This window comes from Canis lupus, chromosome 9, assembly GCF_048164855.1.
Source record: "Canis lupus baileyi chromosome 9, mCanLup2.hap1, whole genome shotgun sequence".
NCBI lineage: Eukaryota > Metazoa > Chordata > Mammalia > Carnivora > Canidae > Canis > Canis lupus.
Window position 1 is genome coordinate 62,155,952 of NC_132846.1, and position 15,341 is coordinate 62,171,292.

General features: G+C 36.7%; 1 protein-coding gene across 8 annotated transcripts in view; it reads right to left on the bottom strand.

Moving 5' to 3' along the window:
- Positions 1-15,341, bottom strand: part of FOXN3 (forkhead box N3) — a 393,365-nt gene that overhangs the window by 368,946 nt on the left and 9,078 nt on the right. The window contains exons 1-2 of one of the 8 annotated variants that reach the window (XM_072839649.1): positions 7,523-7,704; positions 424-725 (exon numbers count right to left, since the gene is read on the bottom strand). The exons of 6 other annotated variants lie outside the window; for them this stretch is intronic. The gene's annotated coding sequence lies outside the window, so the exon portion shown is untranslated. Of the gene's footprint in view, positions 1-423; positions 726-7,522; positions 7,705-15,341 lie in introns of those variants that run through there. One more of the 8 variants, XM_072839647.1, reaches the window with a different exon arrangement.

The following is a 15,341-nucleotide window of genomic DNA, read 5'->3' on the forward strand; positions in this document are numbered from 1 at the left end:
TTCCACTTTTAGCTCTTGAATTCGCTTAGAAGGGGTTTTGGTGTAGAGTGTAAGTTTAAGTTTTATTATATTTTAATATTAACACCTAATTTTCCCACAGCTGTTTATTTTAAAAAGATAATTCTGGGCCACCTGGCTGGCTCCATCAGTAGAGCATGCAACTCTTGATATCAAGGTCATGAGTTCAAGCCCCACAAAAAACTTGGTTAAAAAAACTTTGTTAATAAAGTTTTAAAAATAGGTTCCATCCTTAATGTTCTACAGTGTCATTTTTGTCACCAATAGCATGTCTATATATCCATAACTCTATTTTTTGGACTCTATTCTTTTCCACTGGTCTATTGCACCAGTGCCATACTGCTTCAACTCCTCTACTTTAATAATAAACCTTAATATCTGACAGAGCAAGTCCTCTTCTCTTACCTTTTTCAGGAGTGTCTTAGCTATTTCAGTCCTCCATGTTTCTGTACAAATTTTAGGACGAGCTTATCAAATTTCACAAAAATCCTCCTGGGATTTTGACTGAGATTGCACTGACTCTGAATATCAGCTTGAGATTGACATCTTTAGAAAATTTCATATTTTGGGGGCACCTCGGTGTTTCAGCGGTTGAGCGTCTGCCTTCGGCTCAGGTCATGATCCTAGGGTCCTGGGATCGAGTCCCACACTGGGCTCCCCACAGGGAGTCTGCTTCTCCCTCTGCCTGTATCTCTGACTCTCTGTGTCTGTCATGAATAAATAAATAAAATCTTTAAAAAGCAAAACAAAGAAAAAAAGAAAACTTCATATTCATATATATATATATGAAATATTCCTCCGTTGATTTAGATCTCCTTTCATTTCTCTCAGTAAGGTTAAATGCTTTTCAATATGGAGGCCTTCATAACTTTTGTTAAATTTATTGCTAAGTATTTGATCATTTTTATTCTAATTAAATTCAATTTGTTTCTTAGTGATAAATAGAAACACATTTTTAAATATTTACCTGTATCTGCAAACTTGCTAACTTCACTTTCTAGTTGCAGCAATTTACCTGAAATTTCTTTTGAATTTCCTACATATATAGTACTTGAAACTCCCCATAATTACAGCTTTACCTCCTTTTTAATCCTAATATTTTTATTTCCACTTCTGTGCCTCACTGCATTAGCAGGGATCCACTAGACAATGATGAACAGAGGTGATGATAACTGGTCTGTCCTTTCCTACCAGCATGGGGAAAGTTTTAACATACCCTCCGTTACGCATGCAGTTTCCTATTTTTTAATAAGAGTATTTTCTGTAGATACCTTCTTAGAATAAGAAAATTTCTTGTTTATTTGAGTGAGTCTTTAAAAATAAATATTGGATTACAACACATACATTTCCTGCATTTACTGAGATGATCATATGATTTTTGTCTTTATTCTGCATTATTCTATATTTTATTCTTTGTTCTTTATATACTGAGTTACACTGACTGATTTTTAAATATATTACCCTAACCTTGCATATCTGGAACATAATCAACTTGATCATGATGTAGTAATTTATTGCAAGATTCAACATTGCTAGTATTTTGTTTAGGGAGTTTTGAATCTACATTCATGAATAAAATTGGCCTAGAATTTTTCTTTCTTATCACGTCAGATTTTAGCATCAGAATTCTGCTGACTTCTTAGAACAAGCTGAGAATGTGCTTTCTTTTTCTATTATCTGGAAGAGTTTGTAGAAAATATGTGTTATTTCTTCCTTAAATATTTAATGTATTCAACAGAAAAATCATCTGAGTCTGAAGTTGTCCTTGTGGTAAGGTTTTTAATTACATATTCATACAAGTAGATACAGGGCTAGTCAGACTCTTATTTTTCTTATGTCAGTTTGGGTAAGTGACATTTTTAGAAAATCTGTTCTTTTCTTCTAAAATTTTACTCAGTAAGATTGCCACTGGGTTATTCATCACATTCCTTTATTATCTTTTAAATGTAATGACGTCTCTTGTGTCATTCCTGATATAGGTTATTTATCCTTTTTCTTCTTAATTACTTTCACCAGGATTTATTGATTTTATTAGTTTGGGGCACTAATGATGATTCTATGGGATATGTGTTTTCTATGTCATTACTTTCTTCTCTTATTTTTGCTATTTTCTTCCTACCTTTTTTAAAAATTTAATCGTCCTTTTTAAACTTTTTTTTAAAGATTTTATTTATTTATTCATGAGAGACAGAGAGAGAGATGCAGAGACATAGGCAGAGGGAGAAGCAGGCTCCATGCAGGAAACCTGATGTGGGACTCGATCCTAGGACTCTGGGATCATGTCCTGAGCCAAAGGCTCAGCTCAACTGCTGAGCCACCCAGGCGTCCCTTTTTTAACTTCTTGAGATTAATATTTAAGCTTTTTTTTTTTTTAAAGATTTTATTTATTTGTTCATGAGGGGGGGTGGGGGCGCAGAGACACAGGCAGAAGGAGAAGCAGGCTCCATGCAGGGAACCTGACATAGAACTCGATCCTGGGTCTCCAGGATCACGCTCTGGGCCAAAGGCAGTGCTAAAACTCTGAACCACCCAGGCTGCCCTTAAGCTATTTATTTTTAAGCCTCTTTTTTTTTTTTCTAATACATACATTTGAGGCTACAAATGTCCCTTCAAGCTTGGTGTTTGCAGCATTCCCCTTTTGGCTTGTCATATTTTCATGGCCATTAATTTCTAAATATTAGCTAATTTGAGGGGTGCTTGGGTGGCTCAGTCAACTAAGCATCTGACTCTTTGGCTCAGGTCATAATCTCAGGGTCCTGGGATTGCACCTTGTAATGGGCTCTGCATTCAGCAGGGAGTCTGCTTGAGGATTCTCTCTCCCTCTTCTTCTGTGCTGCCCTCTGCTCATGTACATTCTAACTAAAATAAATAAATAAATCTTTATAGATAAATAAGTAAATATCAGCTAATTTTCATTGCTATTTCTTTTTTGGCCCATGATTGCTTGATTTTAAAATATATGGGGATTTTTCAGTTACCCTTTTCTGTCACTGAATTCTAGTTTAACGTCACTGTGATCTAAAAATACACCCTGAGTAATTTCAATCCTTTAAAATTTGCTGAGTTGCTTCATGACTGAACATGGGCAATGTTGGCAAATATTCTATATGCACTTGAAAGGAGTGTATATTCTCTGTCTATGAAGTGCACGGTTTCATAATTAGATCAGGTTTGTTAATTAACTTTGTTCAAATTGTCTATATCCTAATGGATTTTTTTTAAGATTTTATCTTTAAGCAACCTCTGTAGCCAATGTGGGGCTTGAAATTATAACCCTGAGATCAAGAGTTGCATGCTCTACTGACTAAGCCAGTCAAGCACCCCATCTTAACTGATTTTTATTGTCTACTGGGTGTATCAGTTACTAGGAAAGATGTGTTAAAATTTCTAATTATATTGATTGCTCTAGTTCTCCTTGCAGGTCTTAAAATTGTGTGTATGTATGTTTAGTAAGTGCATACACATTTAGAAATATATTTTTCCAGTGAATTAAATTTTTCTTTATTATGAAATATCTCTCTTCATCTCCAATGGTTCTTCTTGCCTTATAAAGGGTGTACTTTATCTGATGTTAATATAGCTATGTGGGGCACCTGGGTGGCTCAGTGGGTTGAATGCCTGACTCTGGATTTCAGCTCTGGTTATGATTTTCAGGTTGTGAGACTGGGCTCTGCATCTGCTTGAGATTCTCACTCACACTCTCTGCTCCACCCTCCACTCATGAATGCATGTGTTCTCTCTCTAAAATAAATAAATAAATCTTTTTAAAAGTGTGTATACACACACACACACACACACACACGCATGCATGCATGTATATATATATGCAATCTTTCTTTTGGCTAGTGTTTGTATGTTATATCTTTTTACATCCTTTTAACATTTGGCCCTTCTGCATCTTTTTAAATAGTGTATGTCTCTTTAAAGCAGTGTATAAGTTTTTCAAATGCAAACTGATTATCTTTGATTTTTAAATAGAGTAGTTACCCTGTTTATATTTCATATAATTGCTGGTAGGTTTGGGCTTAAATCTATTATTTGTTTTATCTACTATAGGATCCTTTTTCTCCATTTTCTACCCTCTTTTTAACTATCTGAGTATGTTATATTATTCTAGTTCCCTTCTTTTAGCTTATTATTTCTATATTCCTTTACCATTCTCTTAAAGATTATCCAGTTTATTTTTTAAAAGACTTTATTTATGTATTAGAGAAAGAAAGTGAGAAAGAGAGTGCACACACAAGCAGGGGAGAAGGAGAAGCAGGAGAGAGGGAGAAGAAGGCATCCTGCAGAGTGGGGAGCCCAATGCAGGGCCCAATCCCAGGACCCTGGAATTGTGACCTGAGCCAAAGGCAGAACTTAATAGACTGAGCCACCCATGTACCCCGAAGATTATCCAGAGTTTAAAACATGCACCCCTGATATATTAATAGCTAATACAAATTAGTTTTTTAAAATCATTTCCTACACAATACATGGATCATAGAACTTTAACTTCCTTAATCTCTTCAGACTTAAGTTCTTCTTTTATATTTTATTCACCATATATTTACAACAGGAATAATTTTTATTATTTTGTAGAATAAATATTTATTTAGTTACTTGATTATTATTTCTATTACTCTTCATTCCTTCCTACATCTCTGAGCTTTGATCTGAAATAATTTTACCTCTATCCAAAGGATGCCTTTTAGGGGCACCTGGGTGGCTCAGTCAGTTGGGCATCTGACTCTTGATCTCCGTTCAAGTCTTGATCTCAGGATCCTAAGGTCAAGACCCACGTTGGGCTCCATGGAGCACATGTAGCCTACTTTAAAAAAAAAAAAATGAGGGATGCCTTTTGGCAGCTCCCTTAGTGTAGATGAGCTCATGATAATTCTTTTAAAAAGTACTTTTAGTTTTTTTGTCATTTTTGAGGAATCCCTTAGGATTCACAGTTAACAATTATTGTCTTTCAGCAGTTTGAAGATCTCATGCCATTTCTTTCTGATCTCTATTGTTTCATTGAAGAGCTAGTTGTCAATATTATCATTGTTCCTTTGAAAATAAGAGTTAACCACTCTTCCAGCCATGATTACTTTTCAACTTGTCTTTTCTTTGTACTGAACCTGCTTGCTATCTTAGGGCTTCTTATTCTGCAGCTTTATGTCATTTGTTAGTCTTGGAGAATTTTTAGCCATTTCTTTCCAATTATTTCTTCTCCATTCTCTCTCTACTGAAACTCCAATTACATGTATATTAGGCCTTTCTATAATATTTCACATGTCTTTCAAAAAATTGCATTTACTTTCCATCATCTTGTCTCTCCATACTTTATTTTGGGTATTTTCTTCTCCTATGTATTTCAGTTCACTAACTCTCTCTTCAACTGCATCTACTCCATTGACCTCATCTATTCTTTAGCAAGAGCTGTTTTAACACTTACTAAAGTACAATTTACAAACCATAAAATGTACCCATTGTAAGTGTATACTCAATGGTTTCAGCATATTAATTCAATTGTGCAATCATCACTATCACTATAATCCAGTCTTAGAGGACTTCCATCACCCCAAGAAGTTCATCGATTTATCAATTATCTATTAAACTTCAGTAAATATATTTTTCAGTACCAGATTCTTATTTATAATTTTCAGTTGTCTGGAATATTTTTACATCTTACCTTTTAAACCTTTAATATTTAATCACAGTTGTTTTAGAGATCACCTCTGATTAATCCACTCTCTGGATCTCTTTTGGGTGTACCTTTTTTTTCTTCTTTATCTTTATTTCTCACTTTAAAGAATTTCAGTTATCTAGAATACATCTTTAAACCTTTCCTATATCCTTTATGTTTTCTTTTTAAATACTTAACATATGGTGTTATATTAGTTTCAGGTATAAAACATACCGATTCAACAATTCTGTACATATCTCAGTACTCATCAGTAGAAGTGTGCTCTTGATCCACTTTATCTATTTCACCCATCTCCCCACCCACCTCCCCTCTGGCAACCACAAGTAATTGTTCTCTGTTTTCAAGTCAGATTTTTTATCTCTTTGTTCATTTGTTTGTTCATTTGTTTCATTTCTTAAATTCCACATGTGAATGATAAGGAAGATGTGATATATAGATATAAACATACAATGGAATATTACTCGGCCATAAAAAAGAATGAGATCTTGCCATTTGTTACAACATGGATGAGCCTAGAGGATATAATGGTAGGTGAAATAAGTCACTCAGAGAAAGACAAACACTTTCAGGTATGTCTTATTTGTTGATTTTCTAAATCATGTCTTGTCTTCTCATAGGTCTAGTTATTTTTCACCAGGTGATAGATACAGTACATGAAAAACTCTAGTAACAACATGAGGCTCTGTAAGATGTATCTTCCTCCAGAGAGGATTTTAACTTTTGTTTCTGGCAAGCAACTAAGCTAGGGACACTAATCTGAAAATATTTGATTTTTGGCTTCAGTTCCTGTGTGAGTTTTTCTATTTCTGGTTTGTCTTGACTCAGGGTTCCAAATGAAACCCCAGGTTGTTTACTAGGGCTTCTGCTCCTTGGCAGGACTTGAATACAGTTAAAATGCCCCCAATCACATGAGTCTGTTGAAAGCTCTGCTAAGTTTTTTAGTCTCTTGGCTACTAATTTTGGAAGTGACAACTGTCTCAAGAAAAAGATCCAAAAGCTGTGCTCATCTCTTAGGGCTTTCCTTTCCTGAATCTTGGCTTTACCATTCCTCATTGCCTTGATGACTCTCCAATGCTTCCAAACTTTTTTTCTTTTTAATTTTAAGCAGCTTTTCTCAGCAGATGAGCTGGTCTGAACAAATCAGATCTACTATTGCTAGATACACTGACTACCACTATATGTAAGATGACAATAATTTATCATATAAACCACAATGACTTTGAAAATAAAAGGAGTCATTACACTGAGGCAGTAGGCATACACCAAAACTATTACAAACAAGTCAGGATATATGTCACCCCAATAATACTGCACAGAGTACTCTGCTTTTAAAAATATAAATTAATTTAACGGGGCACCTGGGTGGCTCAGTCAGTTAAGCATTCCACTCTTGATTTTGGCTCAGGTCATGATCTTGGGGTCACAGGACCATATCGTGCATCGGGCTCCATGCTCACGGGGATTCTGCTTGAGGATTCTCTCTCTCTCTCTCTCTCTCTGTCTCTGTCTCTCTCTCCCCTCCATCTGTCCTTCCCATGCTTATGCTTTCTCTCTCCCTAAAGATAAATAAATAAATCCATATATATGTATATAAATTAATTCTACCCTGTATGCTAGGTCCTGGGCTGTATATATCATTAATGTCTTTGGCTAAGACTCAGAACCTCCAAAGGAGTAGTTTTGGTAACTTTCTCAAACACAAGAAAAAATTCTAAAGAGAGAAGCTTTAGAATTAAGAATATAATAGACACAATTTCCAAGAAGAGCACTGTGCACCCACCCCTCTGCACTTCATCAATTTTATTAAAAATGCTGTACTCCTCTTACCTGCCAGAAATTCTATGTCCTGTTCCACGAATGAAACAATGGCTTGCTCTGTCTTGGCTACTGAGGGAGCCACATCTACCTGCTGGGTCATCATCTAAAGTGAACTCCTCTGGACTCAAGAGCTATTCTCTGCCCAGTGCCAGAGCTAAGTCCGAGGAGGTGCTCAGGCAAATAAAACTTGGTCTACACCTAATTATAGACTCATCACATCTTGTATTTTGCAGCCTGACCCTTCCTGGAATTTTGAGGATGCTATCCAGGACACCACTTCCTATTCCTAATCTGCATATTTTAGATGGCTTGATTCAAAACAATGTTTTGAATATAAACAGCCCAACATTTTTCCAAAACACAGGCTTTATTGGCATATAAAGTAATTTGCCACATGCATTGTGCTTGCATCCGAGCAGGTGGATAATAGATTAGAGTACTAAGATGTCAGTGTATTTTCCCATCCACAGTGCAGTACAGTACAGAAAGAAAACTATGCAATGAAAAGAAAACAAACGATGATTCCAACAGTTTAACTCAAGTCCATATGTCATTCTCATTTACTAAGACCAATAGCAACAGAAAATAAAAATAGAGAATTGAAAACATAGAGCCTAGCAACAAAGAAATGAGTTCAACTCAAGCAGAGAGTGATACTGAGGCCAATAAGTCAGGGTCCAGTTCGGCTGGATTATCTGTGGCCCTAGAGAATGTATAAGAGCTACACTCAACTTGCTGGTTTGCGACTTGCCTGGAAAAGGGCTAGTCTCAAGTAAGGCCTAAAAGTAAAGGAAAAAGAAATGAAAAGTCCCTCCTAAAGGACTTAAGATTGCACCAAGCCTTGATCCTCCCCATCCTATAAAAAAAACAAACAAACAAACAAACAAACAAACAAAAAAAACAACTAGAACCTCACCACTGCTGTATCAAATACAGAATCAACTGCAAAGGTCTTTCTCCACTCAAAGCAGTTTGTTTGTACCCCCTCACCTGATTGGCTCTGGGACAGGAACTTATCTCACACCCCTAGAACCATCTGCTCCACAGTATCTAGCACCTCATAGACCTCAACGAATATTTCCAGAAGAATGGGATAAATTTCCATAACAACCTGGAGGATACCAAGAGGGCTGACAGCAAGACATTTCAGAAGAATCAAGTGAGATAGATTAAAATGACCCCCTCGTGGAAATGCCACTATTGTGTGTAGTGCCCACTTCAAACTTCAGGGAATTCAAAGTTTTTTTCTCCAAATGTTTATTTTGATAAATTTCAAGTCTAAGGAAAAAATGTAAAGGAATAACATTAATAAATAAGTTGCAGATCACAATGCTGCATCCCTAAATACATTAGCATTCATCTCCTTAAAACAAAAGAATGCTCTCCTTTCATTTGGGGGTTTAATTTCTGTAGCGCATACTGTGTGTTCAAAACTGTGTGACAAGGCACATTTTCAAATGTTCAGCACAAAACTCACACCCTCCAGGAAGTTATTATATAGTTGGGGATTTAAACTGGATGAACATGAAATAATTCAGGACGGTTAAATCCTAAACTTGGTGTCACTGATTTTAAGTGAAAAAGGCCCTCAGAGAAGTGAGAAACAGGTTAGGCCAAAGTTTCAGAAAAGAAATACATGGCACAGACAGACCGGCTGTTTATTACACCTGTTCTTCTTCCTCCTAGGCACACATCCAGACTACCTTTCCCAGCAAGCCTCCTCGCAGGCAGATGTGACAATCCTACCAAGTATCAGCTGGTTATGGGGAAAGGAAGTGGAGGGTGCCCATCTAGGATGGCCAGTAAAAATCTGTCACTCCTAAATTTCTATGTTCTTTCCCTTTTCTGCTACTGTGATCCAAAGTAGCCCAATGACCTTGAGAGCTATTGGTTGAATATGGCAGAGCCACAGAATGAAAACTGCCTGGTTCCCTAAATCACCACCTGAATGAGAGCCATTCTCCAGTTAGGACACTCACTTTGGATATGTAAGGAATAAAGTTGAATTGTTTTGATTCATTGCACTGTTGGTTTTATTGAAGCAGATAGTATTACCTCAACTAATACAAATTAGAGCTTAAATTATGTGTAGAAGGAAGTAATACTTTGAAAATAATGATTGTGCTTTTTCTCTATTGCTTTATGCACACAGCGATCCCTACTCTAGTTACCCAGAGGCATTCATATGTTCGGGCACTATTAAAGAAGGAAGACAAAGAGAAAGAAGGATGGGAGTTCCTTTTCTGGCACTATGGCAAAAAAGATACCTGTCCAATCCTTCAAACAACTAAAGATGCTGAACAAAATACTTCTTCAAAATAGTTTGAAATGATGTTAGTATGAGCCAACAAGAAAATGAGGCATACCAGAGCATAGCAATTACATCAGCTTTCACCTTGAAGGCATGTAACAAACAGGAGAACTTGAGCTTCTGTTTTTATAACAAAGCACAGCATAGGGGACAGCAAATAATCTTGGTAGCACAAAGCCAGGACTCACCAAGGTACGAAGAAAGTATACTAGGAGGTACTCTGCTATAATAGGACTCCAAAAGGCCACCAGGATTGCCTGTCTCCAAAATTAGTATTGAGTAGAAGAGAGAAAAGTCTTTACTGAAAATCTGTAATCACAAGAGAGCCCTCACAGGATTTCTGAATATGAATTGATTATGTGATTATTCCCCAAACCTCAAGTTGAAAGTTTTAAGCCCTCGCTTTGCAGATCGTTTATGATGCCATGCACCTGGCAGAAACAAATGCAAAATCTAGAGAATTCACCTCAGTGCAAACCTCAAAGAATTCCCATTGACAAAGTCGAAAGAAAGAAAGAAAGAAAGAAAGAAAGAAAGAAAGAAAGAAAGAAAGAAAGAAAGAAAGAAAAAAGAAAAAGAAAGAAAGAAAGAAAAGAAAAGAAAGAAATTAAGTCACACACAAAAAAAGAAATTAAGTCACAGTAAAATAAGACAAAACCCCCATACACACATGCATAAGGAAACAAAGCAACATTAACAACTAGCAGAAACAAGAGATAGTAGAAATGAACACACAAAGACTTCAAACTTTCAAATCATCAGACACACAATATAAAATAAATGTTTAAATAATAGAAGGAAATAAGTAATATAAGCTGCCGGCAAGATCAGACAGATTGGATAGTGGAAAATGACAAACACTGAAAATATCTAGACCCTAACACATAGAGATACTAAAGACAGAGACAGAAAACATGAAAAAGAGGTTAAAACATAGAGAAGACAAGGAACAAAAGTCTAACATATACTTATTCTGAAATCTAGAAGTAGAAAAGAGGAGTAGAGAGCAGGGACAATAACCTGAGAATCTTCAAGAACTGATGAAAAAATTCAATCTACAAATACACAAAACCCAGAAAAATCCCATGCAAAATAAATACATAGAAGAGAAATTCACATCTAGATATTTTACAATAAAACCACAGAACACCAAAGACAATAAAATATCTTAAGAACAGCCATAAAGTACTACTGAAAAAAGAATACCCTTCAATGACAAGCAACAATTAGATTTAGTATTGACTTCTCAGAAGAGGAAATCAGAAAACAACAGAAAATTGTTAACATGTTGACAGAAAAATAACTAAATTGTATATCTACCAAAAAGATTTTATACCTAGCAAAACTATATTTTTAGAAAACAGGAAAAAAATAGAACTTCCCAACAAACAGTAACTGAAATAGTTTTCCCTCAACCTATCCTCTCTAAGTGAAATCTAAGAAGAGAAGTGACCCTCAGGAGTAAGTCACTGGGGGCAGAGGAAGGAATTATAAGCAAAAAAAGTAGTAAATATGTAGGTAAAGCTGAATAAAATAGTAATGTCTAATGTGTGAAGTTTAAAAAAAAATAAGATACAACTAAAACACTGATCAAAAATGGGACCTAAGTTGGGAAGTGGGGGGCAGAGACTAGAGTTAAGTAGCCTAACATTCTTTCATTGTTTGGGAGGAAAGGAAAGATATGAATTAGGTTTAGACTTTGATAAGTATACCTGCCCAAACTTCCAGAGAACCACTAAAAGAATAGTAAAAGTGTAAAACTTCAAAACCACAATAGAAAAAAATAAAATAAGAAAGGAAACCTCATCAATTCAAAAGAAGGCAAGAAATGAAAGAAAAAGAAACGTGGAAGAGGCAAAACAAATGGAAAGGATAAAATAACATGAAGGAGTAAATTGAAACATGCATAATTACAAAATATAAACATTACATATTTCAGTATTTACAGGCTGCCTAAAAACATTATATACCTTTATGTCATGTATAAAAGATATATCCAAAATACTAGGATACAAAGAGTTTAAAAAAACAAAGGATGGAAAAACAAGCAGCAAGAATTAATAAAGAGGAAGCTGATTATTTCCCACGATTGTCTTGTATTATTGCATGAACATCAGACAAAATACACTTGAAGACAAAAAGCAGTATGAACATTAAAGTGCATTCCTTCATAATAATAAAAGATTCAATTCTCCAAGATGACAGAAGAATTCTAAATATATACACCAAATAATGCAACTTCAAAATATATGAAGAAAAGTGATAATCTACTCTCAATGAGAAATTTTAGTTCACTTCTCTCTCTCTCAATTAAAAATACATCAGCAAAGTATTGATAAAAATAGTAAAGATTTAAAAATTAGGTTAACAAGCTTGACTTAATGTTCCATAATTGACATCATAAGACTGTTTTCTATGACAAAAATACAATGGTTAGAAATCAATAATGAAAAAAATAACTTGAAAGATACAAAACACTTTTAAATAATTCATAGACAAAAAGTCATAATAAATTTAGGAGTTAATTAGAACTGAACAACAGTGAAAATTTTACATATAACAATTCCTGAAACAGCACTAATATAGGTCATTTACAGCTTGTATTTTTGCATTAGAAAAGAAAACTTCTGGGGCACCTGACTGGCTCAGTCAGAAGAGGCTGCATCTCTTGATCTCAGGGTCCTGAGTTCAAGCCCCATGTTGGGTATAGAGATCACTTTAAAATAAAATATTTAAAAGAAAAAATAGAAAAGAAAACTTCAAAAGCTGTCACTTTAGGAAATTCAAAAATATAATAAACACAAAAAAGTAAAAAGAATAAAGATACAAGTGGAAAATAAACAGAAAGAGATACTACAGAGAAGATCTAAGAAACTAAAAGTTTCTGACTACAAGATGAAAGGCAAATAGGAACTTTACAAACGAAGAAACATACATAACCAATAAACTTATGAAAAGATATTCAAAACTTATTAATAACCAAAACCATTTAAATAACAATGAGATTATTTCACACTTATTATACTAGCAGAACTTCTACAGTCTGACAATATTAAATGTCTTGAGAACATGAAACAACAACAAAAAAAACCTATTCACTACTGTGAGGATTATAAATTGTCACAGGCACTTTTTGAAGTTTCCATAATACAGAGGTTTTTCATTTTGTTTCTAATAAGAAACATTTTAAACCATGAGACAGTACAAACACACACACACACACACACACACACACACATACACGTATCTATAATGTTTTCATTTGTACCAAAGCATGAAAAACTGAACAATATTGTAGTTTTGGGCTAAAAAAAAAAAAAGTATGTGATAAAGCTATAAAGAAAAACAAGGACACAAACCACACGGACACCCCACACATCTACTCGAATCCCAGAAGCTAGAATTTTGCCATTCTTAGCTGCAACGGAGTCTTAGAATTGTGATCGTTAGCTGATCCCCGCTAAAATTTGCACAGAATAGACAGATAGGAAACTAGGAGACGCTATCACAGGCAGAAATTCCACAGCCTTGAAAGTCAGGCTTTGTCCCAGGACAGGATTTTCCACCATTTACCAGGAATCTAGAGGACCCAACACAAAAGAATCTACCAGAAGATGGCAGAAGACACTAATCTCACCCATCAGGGACAGAGCAGTCCCTGATCTGCCTTCAGGGTGCAAGGAGGAGGGGAGCTAAGGGGACGTCCACCCCTTTCTGGGTCCAGATAATTATGGGAAAGAAATAGGAGAGAAGAAAAAGAGGACAGTGGATAGAGTGGCTCCTGCTTGGCCTGACCCCTCCTGGGTGACTGCCTCCTGACTGCAGAAAGTACCATTAAGAGACGTCCTTGTGCCCATCTCCCTATACCCCTTGGAGCCCTGAGAAGAGATGACCCACACCAGTGTGGGGCACAGCTTCATCAGCCCAGTGCGACAGCAGGCCCAAGCAGAGAGAGTGGTGAGGTCAGGGGCTGGGTGGGAGGAGGAGGAGGCTGAGCTGAGTCTTATTTCCATGTCATTGGATCTTAGGTCAAGGTCACGCACAGTTTTTTAAAAAATAATAAATTAAATAAATAAATAAATAAATAAATAAATAGTTTTGTTTTTTTTAAGATTTTATTTATTTATTCATGAGAGACACAGGTAGAGAGAGAAGCAGGCTCCATGCAGGGAACTCGATATGGGACTCAATCCCGGGATTCCAGGATCATGCCCTGGGCTGAAGGCAGGTGCTAAACCGCTGAGCCACCCAGGGATCCCCAGATTTATTTATTTTAGAGAGCATGGGTCTATATCTTATTGTGGGTCATTGAAAATCACTGGATTAGACTACATGTAATAAGAGTCACAGGCTTCAGCTGCTCGTATAAAACAAGAAGCACCAGTGGGCGAGAGACTTAGCCCCCAGGAACAGTGGTCACCCCACCTAAGGAGCCTGAATCTGCTCACCTCAATCAGAAATACAAGGAAGGAATGTGCTCAACACTACTTCCCACACACACACCATCAGACAAAGGAGTGGGGGCAACATGAGCAAATGGGCATTATTCTCCTAGGAAGACTAGAAATACTATAAGAGACCAAGTGGATTATCTGACCACACTGAGTTTTAAAAGAGGATCAGAAGTTATTATTCTTGGGGTGCTTGGGTGACTCAGTCAGTTAAGTGTCTGCTTTGGGCTCAGGTCATGATCCCGGGGTCCTGAGATTGAGCCCCCACAATCAGGGTCCTTGCTCAGCAGGGAGTCTGCTTTTCCCTCTCTCACTGCCTTCTGCTCCCCCTGCTTGTGCTCTCCTCACCCCCCATCAAATAAATTAAGAAAATCTAAAAAAAAAAAAAGTTATTCTTTTTCCTGATATAATAAATGGGTATGTGCCGGGGAAGAAGGTTTACTGTAGAAAAAAACGAATAAATTGCATTTTCTCTATATACTGGAGTTGCAGGATGGGTAAAACTGGTGTCTTTCCAACATGTGAATGGAGGAAGAAGGTTGTGGTCAGAGGATCATAGGAACCAGGGACAATATAAACAAGGTCAGGGGAGCTGGAAGGAGAGAGCAAATTCAGGGATCAGTTCCAGAAGCATTCCCTGAGCCCTAACAGGGAGGGCCAGACCACAGAAGGTCTTGAAAGACAAAGGAAGACTTGGTAAGGTGGGCAACAGAGAGCCAGCACCCGCCATGGCTCTCAGGAGCCGAGGGCCCTAACAACGGTAACAACACAATAATACAAATCGCTACAATAATTTGTGACTACGTGCCAGGCTCCATGCCAAGTGCTTCTCCGGGACTCTAGGATTTCACAATGACCCGTTCAGGATTTCCACGTTACTCAGTCTTATTTCCATATCACTGGGTCTTAGGTCAAGGTCACGCACAGCTCTAAGGGGTAAAGGCACTTCCAGAGGGTTCTGGGGGCGACTGGTCTGCAAGAGTCCCTAGGAAGGCAAGGGACCAGGAGGGACAGAGCCCCTTCAAGGTGACCTGCAGTGTCCCCGGCATGAGGCACCAGAACTCAA